We start from the raw sequence: 14,912 nt of genomic DNA on the forward strand, positions 1-14,912 counted from the left end.
ATGACTTTCAATCCTTTCTTCTGTAAGAAGATAACGGTTCCCACAGGGGACTCTCTCCTCTCTCTCACCGTACGCTGACAAAAACCTGCTTCCGGTGCTTTAGTGCTACTCTAAACTCTGAAAAGGCAACACAACATTGCTTCATTACGTTTCAGTGTTTTGCAGAACAGTTTCTTCCCATCATGGTGGTCTACTGCAGGGTGGGGTGTGCCCCCCAATTAAGGTAATTATTCAGTATAATCAGATCCGCCATAATGGACGTTAATGTTCTCTCTTGCGTAAAATTGTGAGATTTGGAAACGCCATAGGCCAACTAATAGGAACTCGTTTGTTTTGCACAACCTGAGAGACCACAGCGATTTGCTGACTGAGGTGTTCGAAAAGAGCAAATTAATCAAAGGCATGTGCATTGGAGCACTTTGACTTAAAGATTTATTTGCTTAAAAAATAATTTCATTATTAGATCTACCTTATTATATTATGTAAACCAAATCTGTTCTGTAAGCTTTGTAAATTTTTTTTTTTTTTTCAGCACAGGCACCTTTAGGTTAAGCAAATTGGTAAAATTGGTCCCTAATTATCATTATCTTTAATAGAAAAATATTGTAGATATTCAAGAAATTATCCATTTTAGTCACAAACAATTCTGTATTTACTACAATTGGATAAGGTATGTTATCACTTTTCATACAGTGTTCATTTTACACATATTATTTGAATTCATTTAAATAACCACATCCGTAACTATGTATAATTACACACAGCTGCACAAAGTAATTACATTAAGTGCTTGCTGTTTGTTAAACTCTGATGTAATTGCATGGTGTGCCATAACACTGATGTTAAGGTTAACCAACATTAGAATTCAAAACTCCATCATGAGTATCAGAACTAGCATGTACCCAAAACACTGTAAATTGTATAAAAAATAAGTTCATGAGGGTATAAAAATATTACATGCCATAATGTTGAATCAGTCAGCCATTTTTCTTACAGTTTAAGTTTAATAAAGGATATTTACATTTTCCCCGCATAATGTGTAACCATTGTTAGCAGTAACACATTTGTAATCAGATTACTTTTTCCAATTGTTATTAGTAAATTAACTAATAGCTAGCAAATTAACACATTACTTTTAAATTTATGAAAAAAGATAGTGGTCATGATGGTATTGTAGTTTTATGTGAGTGTGCATTAAGTCATCTACTTAAACAAAAAGAAATTCAGTATTCCTCAAAAGGAAAAAATCAGAATATTACACAAACCTGCAATATATATATATATATATAGATATATATATATATATATATATATATATATATATTATTATTATTATTCATTTAATACACATAATAAAAAAAAACATTCTGCTCATGTGATATAGTGAATTTTATGTTTCTTAATTTTCTTCAAATGCTTTATAGAATTGGTAACTGTTATGTTTATTGATCCATTCTTTATTGATAATATTGTTTAAATGCTTATTTGTGCTTTATGTAAAAAAAGTGTTATGTGCATTTACATTAAAAATTTATTATTTTCGGTTATCATACCAGTGTGATGACATCATCGCACACTTTAGTGGTGTGTGCCCGCCCGTAATGCGCTTCTTTCAGAGTAAATACCCCATAAAGAAAGCGATCACTGCAGCGCTCTCTTTTATTGAATTCTTCTCTAATCTCCCTATACTTCTTTTCAGGTAACTAAAACACACTTCGGTTTTATGTATAATCATTGTTTAATGCAATACTGATGAGTTGTACAGGTTGAAAGCAGTTTGTTTTAGTTTAGTAATAGTGTGTAATGAGTTAGCATGCCTGAGCACATGGTTAGCACTGTCACTATGTGTACTTATACATAAATGAGAGCAACATTTGCAACAGCTGGTTTGTCTGGAACAGACTGGATGGTAAGTTTATACGTTTTATTGTGCAGATGCATATTTAGTTGGAGAAAACAGGTGAGGATCAAATGACTTAGAAACATAAACAAGCTTAGCTGATGAGTATTGTCGGGGAAGAGAGGAAATGGCTAGGATTTGATCACACCCTCAGGGAAGAGGATCCATGACCGACGCAACGTGCGTTTGAGCTGGAACATCTCCGTCAAATCCCTCTTCTTGTGGGAGTCATGCCTCCTCTGTGACCTACTCCTCCACGGAAGAGGCGCACGAGAGGTGACACTGGCTTTCTGGCCCTATCTAAGGTCTTCGGGCCCTCCTATCTGTCTGGGCGTGGACACAGATCTCAGCAGATACAGCTGAGCGCGCCTTTGCCTCCGCAACCACCTCTACCACAGAGATGCCGAAAAGTTCAGAGGGCGAAACCAGCAAATCGAGGAGAAAGCCTTTCTCTTTTTCCTCGATGTCGGACAGGTTTAACCACAAATGTCTCTCCATGGCCACTATCGTCACCATCGACCGGAAGATTACGGCAGCAGTCTGTTTATTGGCCCGGAGAGCTACTTTTTGAAAAAAGCTCTCACCGCGAGTGATTTCTCCCCCAACGAAAGAAGAAAACTTGCATGCGGCGCATTCAATGACACCAACCAGCTTAGCATAGACGGGGCAGGGTAGCTGAGAAGATGCAGGATATATCCTAATTATCACCACTCTCATCAGCCATCTCCAGTTTGTCCAGTAGAGCGCTCGCTGAGAGATTAAGTTTTCCTCTTTTGTCTGACAGGAGTACACCCCTCTCAAGGCGATCGCTGGAACCTGGGAACCCGTTTCATCTGGGAACCTTACCTGAAATCCAGACACTGAACCCTCTACTCTCGGGAAGAGGGACAGGCGAGAGCGAAATGCACTGTTAGTGTGTGTCACCCAGATATCTTGAGCACAGGTCAGCATACTTCTGAAAGTATTTCACAATTACCTGATTTTCAAAGAGGTTACAGACAAAACAGTCCCTGAAGACGGAATGATATTGTCATGTTTGCAATTTAATCTGGGAAATCACCACATTCACATTTTGATAAAAAAGGAATGCATGAATCTAGAATAAAACTGTTTTTTTTTATTTAAAAGCAGAGGGTCTGTTCTTTCTTTTGATATATTTAACATTCATACAAAAAATATTCTGGGGGGCATGATCCTTCTGTGAAAATAAAATGCAAAATCACTGGCTGGCAAGTTTTTTTTTTTCAAAAACTATGGCGGGAAAAGAGTTAATTTATAATAAAGAGAAGAGGCTTTGACTAAACTTGAAATTAGCTGTGCCATACAACAAACAGCAGACAATTATTTGGTTTTAGCGGTGAACTCTTTAAAGGTGCCATATGGAATAATTGAGGTAAAAACATCCAAAAAATGAGCTACACGCATCAAAAGATATTCATTATCAGCCCAAAGATTTTCCCTTTTAATCATAACTTCACAATCAATCAGGAAAGCTTCAAACAATCAAAAGTGTTTGTTTGAAGAACAAAAACAGACGGAGGAGCACCAAAAATAAACACCCCCGAGATGAGACAGATTGAATGACTAATATGTTTAGGGGGGGAAATAAATAAATATTAAAAACAACATCCAAGAGCAACAGATGCAGGCATGCATCCATCATCCTGTAAGACAACACCAGGGACTTTGCGTGAAGTTGAAAGGCACAATATGTCCAGCCAAAGTCAAATCATTTTGAACATTGTTTGAGATGGGAGAAGAAGCTCCTGTCCCTTTTCTAAAATCCCTAGGATTTTAGAAAATGTACTCTCCCCTCTCTTTTATGGATTTAAAAGTATAAAATACTATTCAAGCTTGTCTGTAGGTAAATAGGTGCGTGACATTTTTTTTTTTTTTTTTTTTTTTTTGGGTTGCAGGCAAACATCTTGCAATATTTCAATATCCCACTCAATGCCAGTAACTTTGCAGCCATTAGATTTGCCTATTAGTTGACTGTGCTTAATACCATCAAATGCTTTATTTTGATGGTCGCCAATAGACATGTAGTTAGTTGACATGGTGTTGCAAATTAATGTGAGTTAGTTTACATGTTGCAAAATAGTTACAGTTAGCATATAATGTCTAAAGTGGACTCATGAAACAATGTAACCAAAATCTTATTTTGTGTCTCTCTGAGTATTCCCTTAATGATCTGCAAAGTCTGTTGACTCCAGATATTTTCCCCTTGTATTAAATAATGCCAAGAGCAGTAATAGAAATGTCTCTGTTGTATTCAAGTTAGAAGGGTCAGACTTGTTCCAATCAATCAGAGAGATAATTTAGACCTGAATTCATAATGCTTTTTAGAGTGCTAATTTACATTCTGTTCCCATAAGTCTGGAACAAGGATATGTTCTTTGGGACTAATGAGCAATGCTGACCTGGATTCAGTTCTTTAAATCAGAAATCTGTTTTTAACAGTATTTTATTTATCAAACCATATTTTGCATAACATAAATATATGCATATGATGGTGACAAGCCTTATGTAGCAACAGGGCTTTTTAAAAAAAGAGATACTCTAAATCATGCAGAATTGAATCATTTGCATATAATTTGCATGAGCAAATTTCTGGGTAACTCCAAGTATGTGGGATGTTTTCAATATAAAAGATTAATTAACATATTTTGCATATGCACTTTTTGGATCAATATGTTTTACATATTTTATCAATTATAAAATATATATTACGTAACATTATATAACTTTTTTTTTTTAAGCACATTTTAGCAGGACTCAGATGGGGGGCAGCACATGCCAGGACTCAGATGGTGTGATATGAGATGATGCCATTTACAGAAGGGAGTGAGATGGGCTTTTACAGCCGCTGTGCTGCCTAATCCTTTTAACTGTGAGCTGAGGTGTGAAAGCTGAATATGAACTGCTGGTAATGATACAGACTGCTGCATTCCAGCGTTTATTCACACAGCAGATGGTTGAACACCCTCAGGTAAGCTCTAACTGTCTAGTGAGCATACTACACTAATACATCCTACACCGGACTAAATTCCAGAGGTGCTTTTACACCATTTCACACATTAAAGCTACAATTTGTCTATAGAATACTTATTTCTAGTTCTAGGAAACAAAAGCCTAACATTACTTAAAAAGGTACAAAAAAGGACAAATTTCTTGACCAAAATCTGTAATGAAAGCACAATCAGACACGCCAGACACCTCTCATGTTGAAATGGAAAACATTAGGTTAGTTAGAGTCTGTTTGGTTTCTGTCTGTTCTCAAAGCATGACCCAGCCAGCTAACTTTTTATATAATGGCAATCCTTCAGAAATCAGATTTGGATAAGATTACTGTTGTTATTTCAAAGTCAAGTATATTGCATAAAACCTGGAGAAAAAAAAAATGGCAGAAACTTTGAGCAATGCAGTTATTTACTTTTTATGGAATTAAATTAAGCTTTCTTGAGAGGATTTTCCCCTGAAAAATATTCAATATGAGCGTTTATATCTACTTTAGTTAATAAAGAGATCAAGGTACTATTTATCAGATCTGATCTGACAAATGCATGTGGTCAAAACATGTACTATACTTTATATTTAATAACCTGTAGTAGATTTTTATTCCGGACTGTCAAAATCATCAAATGCAAGCAAAATAGTTTAATTAATCTTTTGATATTAATGTAAATGCAGTACATGTCTGCCACCAAAATAATCTTTTGGGAGAGACTCTTCATGAATTCACAATAAGTTCCGGTGTTTTTCTATTTGGCATCTATTTCCATCTATTTTCTATGCCATATATTTACTGAATCATTCAATTTCACACTGTCAGTTTCATTCACACCTCAATGTTTCTTTATGCTCCAACACTTTATAAAGTGAAAAAAAAAATCACTTTAACAAAATCCCAACAGTTCCAGCTTAATAAGAAATATTTTTAGAAGAATGAAATTCGTGCTTTCGCATTTGTTGCCCTCTATTTCATGTCATTTCACCTTTATATCTTATAAAAAAAACTGCAGTGCTCTTGGGGAAGTGTTCAGAGGGGAATCAAAGCACTTGTTTGTATAAACTCCAGAGACTAAGATCTGACTTTGTCAGATAAAGCAATTTCCTTTATGCTTTTATTTAAGTTTAGTTCTACATAATGTTGCTTTATGAGTCATTTTTTGAGCAAAAATTCAAAAAAGTTAAGAAATGGATTTGTTTTTATTATGTAAGCCAATTGAAATTCATTTTCAGAGGGCCTTTTAGAAACTTTTTTTTTTTTTTTTTTTTTTTGCATTGTAAATGTACTAGCGGGTTTTTAATGTGTATAATGGCCCTCTGGAGCCTCGTGAAGTATAATCAACACCCTTGATATGATAAAGGGATACTTCACAATCACCCAAAAATGTTCTTACCCTCATGCCGTCCTATATGTGACTTTTTTTTAGATGTGCACAAACAAAGATTTTTAGAAACATAATCTATCTCTGAGACAATCGTAATGTACATGACCTGCAATGTTGATGCTTCAAAAAACCACACAAAGCAAATATGGCGGTAATCCATACGACTTCAGTTGATGAATCAGCTGGCAAAGAGTACCCATATGACCTACTTCTTCCGCCAGGATTTTGTGTGCACATCTGAGGGACGCTTTATTAGGATTTGTGAATGGCAGTGAAGTGACACAACTGATGTCATAGGTCACATGACAGTGGCAACATGGCAGATGTAATATATCCGAATTTCATTCCTACTGCAGATTCATACTATATAATGTACTTTTTTATGGACATTTCAAATCAAATTTAGTACCATATTTATCAGGGGTGGTGAATCCTGTACCTGGAGATCTACCCTGCAGAATTCATTAACCTTGATCCAACACAAAAACCTTGATCAAGGTTGGAGCTAAACTTTGCAGGAAGGCATAGTCCATGAGCCAGGGGGGTTGATCGGTATCATCGGGGGACTATCATTGTTTTTTGGCAAGGTATACACCCCTAGTATTAGAAAAACTACTCCTTTAACTGAAGAGGGTGTGTGAATGAGAAAATTCTAAGTTTAATTGGTTGCAGTATTTCTTTAAGCTGAGTGGTAAGGATACAATCATCAAATGTTTTTGTTGTGAAGAAATATCACATTATACAATTAGCAATATTAAAAGGTCAACAAGATTCTAGGAAAATAAGGCTCCAATTTGACCACTTAATCAGTGATCACAGGACATGCAGTAATAATTATGTCTTCTATTTGGACGAGGTTGCTCTTTCATACTGGTGTGTCTTGTGGAACAAAATAATTACAGGTTCTGGCCACTTTGAATACATTCAAAGTGGGCTTGTGTTTTGGTGAGTGGATGAGTCATGTCTCCGGTTTTTCGACTCTCAGCTTCTCATTTTCAGGATTTCTCCCTCCTCTCGCTGCTTGAAGGCAGAGATTGTCAGAGCGTTTACTTTATGGTTTTGATGCACATTCATTGCCTCTGCTACACATCTCGTAAATCATTTGTACACATGCCTGAGACACAAAGACTGACTCCAGCACCTGATGCAATTCCCTCTCGCACACTGTGACCTGCAGATAGCCTCTCTGTAATTGTTGTGCTGAAATGTTTTGCACTCTCAGTTCGGAGATTCAAATGAGTTTCTCTCTCACAAAAAAGGTCTTGGACAGCCCCTTGCTATACACTTGGAGTGAATTTCTTTTGTATGACAATTTCCTCCCAGAAGTAGTGATGTCCGCTGAGCGGATTTAGAAATTTAGAAATCTTTCATTCTAGATAAGTGTCCACTCAGAATTGAACAATTGAAAGAACTTATTAATGATGATGATCATTCAGACAGTCCCTCTGTGTTTTTACTCTTTCAGTAAATTTTTCACTGTTTGTATCACTCAGCTTTTCTTGGCCGTGACCATGAACTTTATTTAAATCTGTATATAATAATAAATATAATAATGTTAGATATTGATAAACAAATGTTTATGAAATTTTGACTCCTTACATACGTATATCTCACTTATATATAAAACTCCCTTACATCAGACAATTGAATTCCCTTTTACAATAAACCCTAATAATCCAAATATCAAGTCCAGGAATTGTGGCCCGGTGGTGATTGACCTCAAATATTTGTGCAAAGTCCAAACATTTATTTATTTATTTATTTATAATTGTTGATTTATTACTTTTGGGCCACATTGCTGAAATTACCAATATTTGTTGAAGTTAAGCTTTCTATTGCGTCAAACAGGCTGTAGTCCATTTCAGCATGTTGCACTGATGTCAAAAAAAATCTTAATATTGGACATCACCCACTGACGTTTTCATCATCTTCTTTTCTTTTTCTCTACTAAATAAAACTCATGGTTATACCCAGTATTGACTTCAGTAACTACTGTATTTATTTTACCTGTAAATGAAACTTTTAGCGCAAGTTCTATCAGGAAGACTCTAATGCCACGTCATTCACTCATACAAATATGTCTGGCCAATCGGTGTTCAGTGTTCATCGCCATGGTAACTTGCGCTCCACGGCTAACCTGGTCCGGGGCAGGTTATGTTCCAGGTAAGACGTTGCAAAACAAACTTGGACCAATCAGCTGTGAGAAAAGTGACACGTCTGACGCAATAAAGTCACTCCACCTGTTTCAACTCCAAATTAAAGGGCACTACATAGCAAATTATTCAACGCATTCTCACCCCAAGGCGTCACCTTTGACCATGCTTCAATATTTGACGTTTTAGGCGCCCTTTAGCGTCATCTATGGTGTCTATGGTGTCACATCTATGGTGTCATCTAACTGACGCTAAAGGAAAGCGTCAGTTAGAGGACGCGGTTAGGTTTAGGTGTGGGGTGGGGGTAGGGTACACGCAATCCTAGGGCGTCATCTTACTGACGCTAAAGGGCGCCTAAAGCGTCAGACATTGAAGCATGTCCAAATGCTGTCAGTTAAGTGACGCCTTGGGGGTGAGAATGGGCTGAATTATTTCTAAAGACAAAATCATCTGGCTTTTAGTAATGCTTATTTAGAATAATTAATTTTGCATGATTCAGAAATTATTTATGTAATTATTATACCCTTATTCGATCACACATGTAAAATTTCAGTTCATCAAATATTTTTAAGGAGATTTTAAATGAATAAATATATAAAGGTAATATAAATACGCTTTGGAATCGATAAAGCTATAAAATGACTACTTGTGAGGTTAAATGTTCAATTCTCTCTATATACCTTTATCAACTGTATAAACTAACTTCACAACTTTTACTTGCACTGATATGCAGTAGCGAGACTTTTTCTTTTAGTTTTCCTCTTTCATAGACAGCTATTTTCTTCTTGCTGTGTAAATGTGTTTAAATTCTTAACATTTTAGAAGCTGTATGCAAGAATTTATTTCAATTTATCATAAATTTTCCCTGATATCTCACCAGACATTAAGAAATCATTTCATTTCAAATACTTATATCACTGACAACAGTAGTCCGGCCAGGATAATGTCATTTAAAAAGTGATGTTGCAGCCTTTGACTGATGTTGGATGTTGATGCAAATTGTGTTTTGTTCTGATGCGTCACCCTCCACCGATCTACCAATCATGGAGTCAGTAGTGTTGCGGCATTCGGGTTGCCAGCTCTTCTCTAGTTACCCCAGCTGGTGATACAAACGTGTCGGAATCGGATCGTTGCGAAACCCCAAAAAACTCAATATGAATCTGAAATACTTTGTTACAAAGTCCAAAATTAATAATTAACAGAAAAAAAGGACTCGTCACTTGCCATTGGAAGCTTCTTGTAGTGGCCTACATTCCTCCTGGAACCTCAGCATATTTGGCAACCTCAAGTCATGGGGGAATGGGGGGTACACCATAAGTTGAAAGTGATTGCTGTACAAGTTTTGGCCACAATCTTGCATACAGATTCTTTAATAAGTGAATTACGCTGCTTCTCTGTCGAGAAATATATATATATTTTTAATGAAGTTTTGAATGAGTTTTACTCTTTCTCAGCATGTGATTGGCTGTCTGCTACTGATGTCACACCTAAACTCAGGATCAAAGCCAGAAGCCAGCCAATAAAGCCTGGTTGGATTGGTTTTGTTTTGTCAACTCGAAACTAATCATGCAACCTTGAGTTTGTTCAACTACCATCATGGTACAGGCCCCAGGTTGGCCCCTGTCCATCCAGAGGGTAGGCTCCGCCACTCCCTTCGTCTTCAAATTAGCCGAAACTGCATCCCCCAGGATTCAGACTAAGGACGGCGCCTACGCCAAAGAAAGTCTCTATACAACTAAAAACACAAATCATTGAAGCTCACTACCATCTGTAAATAATTTACGGAATAAATACCATGCAAGCGTTCACCTGCCCTCTTTCTGGTCGAATAATGAAACATTAAGACTATTTGAATGAGACAGCAGGTATTAGCCTAAGAAGCAGAGATGCCTGGAACCTTTCCACTCCTTCAGGAAATCCTGCTGTATCCTTCCAATAGCGACTCAATTTCAAAAGCTAGTACAATTTTCAATTTTCCTCAATCCCTGCATGATCCTTTAGATGTGTGTCTTGATCCTAATTGACTCACTTTGTCACACAAGATAAATATACTATCCCATAAATAATGGTATAAAAGAAATCCCACAGTATCAGAAAGAGACTTTGATTTGCCTTTTACATTAACTGCAATAAAAAAGACGCAGTATATTACAATGACGTGTTTTGTCATGGAATTTATACACTGATATAAGGAATGAATGTATATTTGTATAATACCCTTATGTCTCTATTTCTGCTTATCAGCATCTGGAAAAATGCTCCACCGATCCAGAGAAAGTATTCCCACTGTGTAAGTCCAGGTCCTGAACCACTCTGTCTGCATCCTTCGCTCTGGCCAAGAAAAGGAATGAACGCTTTTATGAGGAGACATCAAGTCTTAGCCAGTCCTCAGACCATATTTAAGAAAACTGTCTGCACATCTCTTCGAAAGCTATTCATCTAGATTTAGCTGTCTTGCCTTGACTGTTATGTGCAAGGCACATAAATGAATGTGCTAATGCTAATATGAAATCCTGCTGCTAGTCACCGGTATTCTAATCTAACCTTGCAGATATGTTCCTGCTTCACATATTTTATATATATATATATATATATATATATATATATAAAGGAATGCTGAATTGAAAAGGAACGTTGCTTTTTAAAAGTATATTCACAAATAAATGTTAGGTCAGTTTTCGCATGCTTTACATTTACAATTTTTTAATTTAATAAAATATTTAAAAAAAAAGTTAATGAGTTAACGAACTCACAAGTACATTTACAAGTCATTAAATTATGTTTAATTTGGACTTCTCTGTGCATGCTCTTTGAGGTGTTGACCATAAACCTGCATTATATGACTGACTTATATGAAAGAACGGTTTGACCTAAAATATCAAAATTGAAAATACATGGAAACAAAGACACCTACATCTTGGGTGCCCTTGAGGTAATCTAAAACATACCAAAAATTTATTTCAAAGTGAATCCCTTAAACACAAGAAACAAAGGAACACATGATCAGATCACATGAAGGGAACATAGACTCTCATGACACAATAACAGTAAAGATGAACATAAACAAAACCCAGAACAGATGTGACATATTTTAAATGTTGTGCCTATTCAGATATTGAACTTCAAAAATGATCCTATCATGATAATTATTCCCCTATTCAAACTTAACGTCATGTATGTTCGGGGATGTATGGGTCATTCAGTCAGAATGCCCTAGACATTAGTGAACTCATAATGACAGCAAGTATACAAATATTTAAGGATGCAGTTATGAATGTGTTTCATAACATTCATAGGAAATGGTGCTTTTTGTGCAGAATGTTTAAAAGGGACCATCAAAATAAAGTAACACCGAGTTCTTTAACTAACACTTGCCATCAAAATTGGGCCTTGCCATCAAATCCGGAATAATTCTGCATAATTCATTGAGATTTTGTTTTTAAAAGAGTAATGTGGAAACTGAAGGGCAAAAGGCATGACGGGCCACACAAAGACCAGTCTAGAGAGAGATGACTCAAGGGATGAAGTCACTAGATAGTTTGTCCAGATTTATCTGTGTATTTGTGTATTTATGTGGGAGCGAACAAGCACACGCAAGTGTGTGAACTTGTCTGTTGAAACTGCCAGTTTAAACGCAGATTATTGGTAGTACTGGAGCCCCCCGCAACCCCCTAACCATCCTCAGCTGTGGGAAAATACTTCAGATGTCACCAGTGCACAACCTCCATTTCCCTTCCTTCTTCGGCCAAGATAATAAACATCCTGAAATTCGGGCCTGCAGAAAACACAACGCCGAACTGGCTTTGGGTTCAACTGCCGAATGATATTGTATAGATGTTGAATTTTTTGATGAGACCGCTTGGTTCTGAGGATCTCCAGACAGAGAGAGTTGACAGGGGCATGTTTAATAGTTCTATATGAGCAATTAATCTTACAGCAATTTCATCTGACCACCTGTGGACATTTAAAATGCATTGCATTTAGTTAGCATTCGGAGAAATTAGTTTTTGTTAGTGGTACGGCCAAAAGAAATGCTGTTCATAATTTGAAACGTGCTTGCAACTGCTTTTCTGTCATTTAGAGAGGGTTGGGATTGTTCAAGATTTTATTTCTTAAAAAAATAAAATAAAAATAAATTAGTCCCCCTGTGGTGAAAATCAAGCTTCTACTGTTGTGTATGTCTGTGGTGTTTTTAATATGCTTTAAGACAACCCTTTCTTGTGTTTCTGACGTCACAAACTACCTTGTAACCAATTACATCAATGTGTGATCGTCAACGAGTGGATCTCTGAGCTGGAGTGAGTGGAGGCGGGGCTAATTTGCATATTCATAGACCTGCGTTTACTAAATGAGGCAAGCACTGTAAAAAGAATATTTTCAAGATTTGTTAACACAACATCTTTTCTTTTGTCAAATCAACTTAAATAATTTATTTAGTTCAGATAACTTATTATTTTGAGTTTCTGATGATTAAATCAATTTCCTTCATTGTATTAACTCACTTCTTCCAGTTCCATCAACTTAAAATTTTAAGGCAACCAGGTTACTTAATTTTTTAAGTTAAACCAACAATATTTATTTATTTTTTTTACTGTGAGTTACATTCAAGCTATGTTAAGGCATTAAGATATTGTTTTCAATGAAAAAGAAAACGTTTTAAATATTATTTTCTGTTGATCAAAGATGAGTTTTAAAGGGATAAACTTTATGGAAAACATGGGGACTTTAAGCAATATGAAACTAATTTAAAAATTCCACTGACAATTTTGCCAAATAATAGGATAAACATTTTTTTTTTTTTGCTTTTGTCAAATTATATATCAGAAGTGACAGTAAAGACATTTAAAATGGTACAAAAGATTTCTATTTGTCATGATTTGTCAATTCATCAAATATACAAGTTTCCACAAAAAATAAAATAAAATAAAATCAAAAAAACTACCGTTGTAATTGTAATAATATTTCACAATATTACGGTTCAACTGCATTTTTTGATCAAATGATCAGACTCCTTTCATTAAACATTGACATTTAAAAAAAAAAAATAATCGAATCAACCTCAAACTTTTAAATGTTAGTTGGTTTGTTTGTTTGTTACAATTAGTAGTAGTAGTAGTTATATTTGCAACACATAACTTGAAATATAACTATGTTAGATGTTGACGTATAGTTACTTCCCAACCAATACAGTTCTTTGCCCACATTTTAATCCAAAACAAATGAGTTTAATTAATGCAGTGGTTTTTACCATCAGGTCACAGGAGCTGCCACTGTAATGTATCACATGTCACAACATGCCAAAGCACAGTGTGCAAAGGCAATCCATCATAATGAACAATGGCCTTTAGCTAAACGTCTAGAGCTTAACCAGAAATCCTTTCAGGAGCTTTCTGCATAAGTTTAAAGGAAATCCTAGCCAAGACCACGGCCTGATTTAATTAGAGTGGCTTTCTGGCTTGTAAATAGTACAGTGCAGGCGAATCCTCAAATTCTGATTAAAGAGATGAATGAGATTTGTATGATCCTCTGCTGATGCACTTTATTTACTACTCAGAATATACATGTTTTCTATAAGGTCTTACAGGAGGTTATGTACTAGTAAGTTATTCAATAAGTAATTGGCAAGAAGTTCACATCACCATTCTAATGTGTATCGCGATTGTGCTTCGGATGACCCAAGTTCGAGTGTCTGTGTGGTGCCAAATTCTGTGACCCTGTCATAGGGTCACGTTGCACGAGCACGGCGTTCGTGGTTCGACTGGTCGAGACTGTTTTCCAAGATGGCTCCTGCCTGTATACGTGAAGTGTAAGTCTTTATAATATATCTTCTCATTAAACTGTCCGTATACTTAGAAAGTTCTCAATGCTTCGATTTGCATGTAGGGACCCTCATTATGCTACCATGTTAGTATGGGGCGAGCTATTTTGAGCCTCGTTAGTGGTATTAACTAGCGATTACTTTTTACTAATTCTATGCCCATATAGCGTTATAAGCTAAGCAGTTTTTAGAGATTAAACTCTTTAAATTTGATGATCACGAAAACACATCCCAGAGAATGGTCGACTCTGTACCAATATTACACCATAGGTTCATTTTGCGCCAGAGTTGTCCTTTAAGTGTACATGTTGAGAACACTCACTCCCTCTGTCAAAATCGAGGGGTCGAGGGCCTGTTGCTCTCTTGCTAACTTGACAAAGTTGAACGCACTTCAAACTTCCCGAGGGGAAGTGCTTAGGGAAGTTTGTGTTTGAGTGTATGTCTAAAAGTGGATATAAACGAAAAAGAAACCAGAAGTGCAATATGGGTTTGAAACAACATGAAGGCACATAATGACTAATCATCAAATAGTCGAAGACAGTGTTATAAAGACCGTTGGCATAATCTAACTGACGCTTTAGGCACCCTTTAGCTTCAGTTATACGATGCTTTCCTAGTGGTCTAACTCTAACCCTAAACGCTAAAGG

This window comes from Pimephales promelas, chromosome 6, assembly GCF_988280905.1.
Source record: "Pimephales promelas chromosome 6, fPimPro1.hap1.1, whole genome shotgun sequence".
Taxonomy (NCBI): domain Eukaryota; kingdom Metazoa; phylum Chordata; class Actinopteri; order Cypriniformes; family Leuciscidae; genus Pimephales; species Pimephales promelas.